We start from the raw sequence: 6,842 nt of genomic DNA on the forward strand, positions 1-6,842 counted from the left end.
GCTTCGAAGTGACTCCTCACACCAAATCAACCCATTTTTATTGGAGTAAATCAGACGCAGCAGTGCTTTACAGCCTCGACTTTCTTAGTAATCAGATGGTGTTTACCTCCTTAGCTCCTCACAATTGCACCACATCACAACTCATAAGCCATACAACTCCTCAAAACACTTCATAATCACTCCATCATAACACCTAAGCATTTCTCTAAGCGTGGTAATAATGAAAGTATTCGGTTTCAAGACCGTTATCCTTAATTTTTTTTTTTTTTTTTTCTTCTTTACGGACTGGGACCTCAGTGGACGTTTTTTTTCGTTTGTTTGCCCTGAGTTAGGGCCTATCTTATATATATATATATATATATATATATATATATATATATATATATATATATATATATATATATATATATATATATATATATATATATATATATATATAAGTGGTTATATCTAAGTTATGTTGTTAGGAAGCGGTGCTTGTTACTGTTCGCATTTAGTCAGGAGTTGGTAAATCACAATTCATAACGTGAACTGCGCGTGGCGCCCTGAGGCACCTTCACCAGGTGCGGGTGAAGCATCAGATTTTCCTGGATGGGAAGAGAGTTGTGGAACTTACGTGTGTGTGAAAAGAAAGAACCTGCATGAACCACTTACTGAGGGGGTGAAATGGATAGTGCTTGACAAAGGATGCGCTCTAGATACTCGGAGCGTGACATTTATAAAACACAAATAGCGACACCCATAAATAAAAAAAGAAAAAAAAAATGTAGTTTTATGTAAATAATTCTGCCACGTCAAAATTTAAATAGAAAATGGACCATGTAATTATCTAATACATAAGGTTTCCATACACTTCTCTAGTTATGAATAACTCTTCTTGCTCTCTTCTTCCGGAACTGGCACCTTCAGTGGGCCTTTTTTTTTTCTACCTTTTTTTTTTTTTTGTAGCCCTAAGGTCTGTTACCCCCTCACCCCCTCATCAACACAAGTCCTAAGCGTTCGCCTTACACGCTTATAAGTACACGAATAGAAATATATCAGTGCCTAATACATTTTTCCTTAGTAAATAATTAAGTAAGCAGCATTCCTCACCTCCTTGCGGTCGTCTGGCTTCGTGAAGGGCGAGGGCGTGAGGGAGAGGTACTGCAGGTTCTCTGGTGTGCTGGCTTCCCACGTGAAGCCCAGAGAGCTATCAGGGGTTGGGTTCCTGGTGGGAAATAACGAAAAATTTTAATTATAATGATGAGTAATAAAAGACAGTCTACTGTAATACAAAGATTTATTATTATTGCAATGATGAGTGATACAAAAATAAACTATTGCTGCAATGATGAGTAATACAAAAAGTAATTATTGGAGTGTGGTGGTGAGAAATAGCAGGATAAAGCAGATCTTTTTCTCTAACTTTTCAACACCATCAAAACATTGTAGAAATAAAGATCCCCTGCTTAATTCTGTTCTCTCACCACTGCCTACCACCACCAACTCCAGCTCACTTGTCTAATCTATGCAGTAAAGAGGTAATTTTTGCAGTGATATGTAGTACACGGGCAAACTATCGTTGTTGTTGGTGTCACCGTGTCACAGTGAATTGATGGAAGCATTGATAAGTCTTACCTGACATCAGCACTTCCTGAAGAGCCTCTAATGCAGCAATGGTACAATGATAAGCCTTACTTTTATCATCTTATCCTCTAAAACTATCAGTCTCCTCCACAAAAGGGTCCCGCCTTCCATCTCAGCAAAGTTAGTGCACTGATAAGCAATACTTTATCATCTTGCCCACTCCAAAGCTCTCAGAGTCCTCCATAAAGACTTCTGAAATCAGGACCTCTGCCCTCCATCTCACCCTGTGGCAGCAAAGTTGGTCCACAGAGTCGTGATGATGTCCCTGAGGGTGAGGTCGTCGGGCAGCTTTAAGTCCTTGGGGCGCTGTGGGGGTGCTGTTCGTGGCGACAAGAGAGGGCCGCCGCGGAACAAGTAGTACAGATCGTCTACGTGACTCACCCCTGTCAGAATTGACGATCAGAAACCGATTAAAAATTCCTGGAGAAAACCAGTTAAGGGAAGAAAACTGGGAGGAAGATAGAGAAGGAGATGGAGCGGAGGAATTGCTTTAGAACTGCAAACAATAGCAGTCACAGAGGAAGATTCAAGGGACAGAAACAACAGGACAAGGCTCGTACATCGCGCCAACCACTCACTCGAGGGAAACGCCGAACGGAAAAGATAAGAAAAGGAAGATGTGATTCACTCATGTCAGAACAAAACAACATAAGAAAGTAAGGGAAGCTGCAAGAAGCTGTCAGGCCTACACGTGGCACTCCCCACATGAAACATACTGCCTACCTCCTTTCATTATCCTCAGCCTCAAATTTGGCCACTCCTCTTTTAAAGCTCCGTAGTGACTCATGGCACACATCACAGTGACTCATGGCACACATCACAGTGACTCATGGCACACATCACAGTGACTCATGGCACACTTCACAGTGACTCGGACACAGCTGTGTTTTAGTTTTTCAACAAGATTATATCTCAGACCACAAATTATGTATAAATAAATTAAAATGTTAAGTAATGATGAAAAGGGATGCAGTGCTATTACTAATAAAAATGATGGCAGCGATGAGATGGTGGTGATGGCAATAATGACTGGAATTTGTCGTGATGCAGGATATTAATAGTATAGGATAAGAGTTATTGGTAGTGGTAGTGGTGATGGTAAGAAGGCTGGTGATAGTTGCTACGTACAGCGGTGGTGGCGACAGCGCTGGTGATAACATCAGGAGTGGTAGTGGCTATGCCAAGCACCTTCTGTTTTTATGAGTATTTAAGTCGAGAACCACCCTTGATGTCTATAAAATCTCTAAGTTATTCATTGCCTTGAAGTGACATAGGGGATATGATGTTACAAGCAAAATTCTTTGGGTCAGTTATCAGGATCTGTTATGTAAGAGTGGCTCCAAACAAGGGCAATAAAAGGGCAGAAAAAAAGCCCACTAAAGGTGCCAGTCCCCAGTTACTTTGCCAGTGTTCTTAAAACATCTGCCTAAACATTCGTCACTGAACTGACCGCCTCGTGTCAGTGTTGACGCCGCGGTGCCTCGGGCAGGTTGTGGGCCAGGCATTGCTTACACTTGTTGTCGCAGGAAGGGCAGATCAGTTGGCCGAAGGAGAGCTGGGCGTAGTGCTGCAGCTCGTAGCGGTAAATCTTCCCTGCGTGGTGGGCGGAGATGCGGTCATGAGGCACGGCGAAGTAGTGGTCAGTGAACATCTGTCAAAATTATATATAATAAGACTAGTAAGAATAATAACTAAGAGTTATTTTTGTTATTTTCAATAATAATAACTTATTATTATGTCTTCATCATTTTTTTAAAATAATATATTATAATTATTTTGATAACTAAAAGAATTAGAATGTTCACACCAACCAACTACTATACTACTACTACTACTACTACTACTACTACTACGAACATGAGATAATAAGGGAAACGGCAAGAATACATCAGGTCAACACGTGACAGTCCCTGCATGCAACATGCTTGTTCATCTCCACCTATCATCTTCATACGTGAATCTAGTTTTTAAAGCTCCCTCATAATTCATCACTAATCACTAACAATTACGGTTACAAGGCTTTTTCACAGCAGAATGATCACGGAAAAGTTCACCGTACAGAACACCAGCTGGCAGTTCTGTATGTTTAAGATGTAACATAGGCGCAAATTTAAGAATGAACAGTGAAAACACTGCCGGCATCCTCTTGTCTCAAGTGTTAAGGTGTAACATCCCCTCACGTAGAGCCGTGTCTTCTCATCCTTATGTCGTATATGTAAACAAGTAATTTTCACATTGCAAATACATCCAAAGTTTACGGAACATGTGCAGCAAAAAACAGGCTTAGGCTCCAGTGTTGGTGCTCACCCTCATGAAGTCGTCAGCGTGCGCCTCGGTGACGTGCGTGGTGCCCAAGTAGTGGAGGTACAGCTGGCGGGCTACAGCCTCCGGGTCCTCGCTCCTGTCCTCAAGCTGAAGGGACGCAGACCCGGCCATGCTAAAATTGTACTGTAGCTCCTCCAGTAACTGTTTCTTTGCCAATGCAGCTGGAAAAAAAAAAAATCTTCAAAACAATAGATTTTGAAGGTAATTATTCCCTCAGACATTTTAGTTAGTGAAGCATGATTTTTAACCACGTAAGTTGGGTGATAATTACGCAAGGCGAAAAGAGCCCCATCGTCTTTGGTAATGCTTGATATGATGTCCACCTGGGTGTTGCATCCCTCACTTATCAGCTGGGCAGGGTGACGCGGCAGGAAACGGCCGTCCACTCAGGGCGTGAAGGTGAGCGGCAGCACGCCCCATCTCTGTACAAATTAAATGGCCTCAGAACTGTAATTTGAATATATCCACAATTGAATGTTCAAGTTAAATGAGCAAGTAGTCCTGACACCTGGCACAGTGAGTGCCACTCACTCTGGAGCTTTCGTAACGAGGAAAGAGAGCCTTTGCATCCAGCCCCTGCAGGCACAGAAGGAGCGTGTTGCTGCCCTGGTCTGTGGGACACCCAAGGCTGCCACCCACTTCAATTGCCTCCTTGCGAGGATTATTGTTGATAGTCAAGGACGTCAGTGCTGTTCCAGACTGCATGATAGCACTGGAGAAAAGATCTGTCAAAACAATACAACTTGTCTCATTACATACAAATATGTGAACAAATGGATATACAAGGTTGAAATTATATATATATATATATATATATATATATATATATATATATATATATATATATATATATATATATATATATATATATATATATATATATATATATATATTGTGTGTGTGTGTGTATAAACAAAGGTGATGAGAACGAATGTGAAGTCCAAAAGGAGTCCTACCTTGAACTTCCGGGACGAACATGAGGAGGTGGGCGGCGGCGCTGCCGGCACTCTCACCGAAGATGGTGACCCGCATGTTGTCTCCGCCAAAGAGGTGAATGTTGGTCTTCACCCACCGGAGCGCCAGGGTCTGGTCCTTGAGGCCCAAGTTCGCAGGCATCGCCAAGTCCTCGGTAGACAGGAAGCCTGTACAGTGAGAGAGAAGCAGTGACAAGAGCAGTACGCAGGCCGCGCCGCGTGTGAGAGAAGTCACCACCTCGCCACACACCACCCACCCAGGACACCCAGCCGATACTGCACCACCACCAGCACGATGTCGTGGTCCAGGAGGACGTGAGGAGGGTATTCCTGGGCACTGCCATGGGTGAACCTTCCTCCGTGAAGCCAAACCATCACCGGGAAGCTAGCGTCTCCATTAATCTGTGATAAGATTGGTACTATTACACACACACACACACACACACACACAGAGAGAGAGAGAGAGAGAGAGAGAGAGAGAGAGAGAGAGAGAGAGAGAGAGAGAGAGAGAGAGAGAGAGAGAGAGATGACTAAAAGGGGATGTAAAATATTCCTTACAAAAGATTAAAGTTTTAAATTTTACATTCGTTAGAAAAGCTTAGATTAAGAGGTATAACAAGAACAATTTAAACAAAATCCTTAGTGTTAGTAATCAGGATAGGACTACAACTAATAAATAAAAAAAAAAGGGAAGAAATTGGTTCTCAGATAGAGTGGTAGATGACTGGAATATATGCAGTAATCAGCCTACTAGTACCGAGTCACCTGGGTGCTTTAAAAAAGGATTAGTTAAATTTACTGATCGGGAAGGCAGGTGGACACAGGTTTTAGACAAGGACTGTCACCTAGTACGTGTAGGCCTACTTTCTTCTCCCAGCTTCCCTTATGCTCTTAGGCTAACATGTCACAGATTAAAGCAGTCTCTCCGTGGTTCTCTGCCTCACCTTGGGCACAAACACGTTGAGGTACAGACAATCCTCCTCACCCAGCACTTCCTTTATTCCGACTTTCTCTGCTGCGGAGAAATACTGGATGCACGGCGGGGCGGGAATGGAGGCTTCCCCCATGGCCCCCCAGTCTGGGAAGGGTTCGGGATCCTGGAAGAAAGGACACACTACCTTCCAGTATTTTCCCACCCTCATTTTACAGTCTCACTCTGATGAAGTCAAGTGCTTTCATTACTCCGCAAATTTTCACCGTCTGCCGGCCTACCTTGAATCGCAGCCTCCCCAGTGGTGGCCGAGCGTAGGGAATGCCGTAGAATGACGAAAAGTCTCGGCCCTTCACCGATTCCTCCACAATGCCTGAGACGCGGCCATCCCTGGTATCAACGAATGGCACATCAGCAGCAGTCGCCACCAGCACCACCACCACCACCACCAGCGTCGCCACCAGAGCCGCACCACGCGCCATCCCTCTCTGTTCTGCTGCTGTGAGATACAAGCGAGAGGAAGAGTATAGGAACAACTAAAATCAGTATTAGTGGCTTTTTATTTTGTCTCTATATTTTCTGTTGTGATTTTTTTCAAAACAAAATGTTTCCTCACACTGGGCAGCATTGTGACGCCAAAGATGGGTGCATAAAGGAAGCAAAGCGGCAACTGAACATCATAGGAAATACACAAAGCAGTCTCTTCAACGAGTAAAATAGAAGTGAAGCCACACGATGCTACGCTAAGTTTCCCGTCCATAGGGGGATGTTCAGCTTCTTAACTCCGAGACCACAGAACACTAAGTTAGATCTTGTTAAGTCCAGCTTGATTGTCATCAACACAGGGGTTCCCCAGGAATGTCACGTGCCATGTCTTAGTCTTCATACAGATAACTGTAGGAGCTGCATTGTCTCACTAACGCGTTTTTTTGACAAAACACACATGGTAATTTCATACCAGCCACAAAAGTAAACTCATATTTGTA

At 43.3% G+C, this 6,842-nt stretch overlaps 1 pseudogene; it reads right to left on the reverse strand.

The window, feature by feature from the left end:
• Positions 1 to 446: 446 nt before the first annotated feature.
• Positions 447 to 6,353, reverse strand: LOC135097157 (juvenile hormone esterase-like; annotated as a pseudogene).
• Between the last annotated feature and the right edge of the window lie 489 nt (positions 6,354 to 6,842).

This window comes from Scylla paramamosain, unplaced genomic scaffold, assembly GCF_035594125.1.
Source record: "Scylla paramamosain isolate STU-SP2022 unplaced genomic scaffold, ASM3559412v1 Contig13, whole genome shotgun sequence".
NCBI classification, from domain to species: domain Eukaryota; kingdom Metazoa; phylum Arthropoda; class Malacostraca; order Decapoda; family Portunidae; genus Scylla; species Scylla paramamosain.